Raw genomic sequence first — 540 nt, forward strand, 5'->3', positions numbered from 1 at the left:
TTCAATTGTAATGGCATCTTAATGTACAGCCTTGTTGGGGAATATTAATTTTGTAATAAAAAAATGTTTTTCATACACTTGAACGCTCGATGAGAAAATGTCAAGGTGAATGTGGCTGATGTTCATCCTTGGATAAGTTGACCTCAAATAAGGAGGTCATGGAGCCGGGAAAATGATTACTGTCTTCTTAACAAGGAAAGACTCAAGCATTTGAGAGGGTTGTGCCCTTGTACTATAAAGGGGCTGTTGGATGAAATTGGGCATTAGATTGGGCAGACAAAAGGAAGTCCTTCCTCCAACATGGAATTGACTTAAGAATTCACTGCTTCAAGATGTGTGATGGCCACTGGTTTAGGCAGCTTTAAATGAAGGATTAGGAAAATTAATGGAGTATGGTCAGGCAATCAGTGGGCTGTTCACCATCATAGCTGAAGGGAACCTCCATGGGCAGAAGCGGTATACCATGCTGCAGAGCAACACCAGGAGGGGATTACTGCTTTCAGGTGCTGCCTGTAGGTGTCCCAGAGCCAATTGGTTAGA

This window comes from Heloderma suspectum, chromosome W (assembly GCF_057233095.1).
Source record: "Heloderma suspectum isolate Gila_16-S chromosome W, 16-S_ref, whole genome shotgun sequence".
Taxonomy (NCBI): Eukaryota; Metazoa; Chordata; class Lepidosauria; order Squamata; family Helodermatidae; genus Heloderma; species Heloderma suspectum.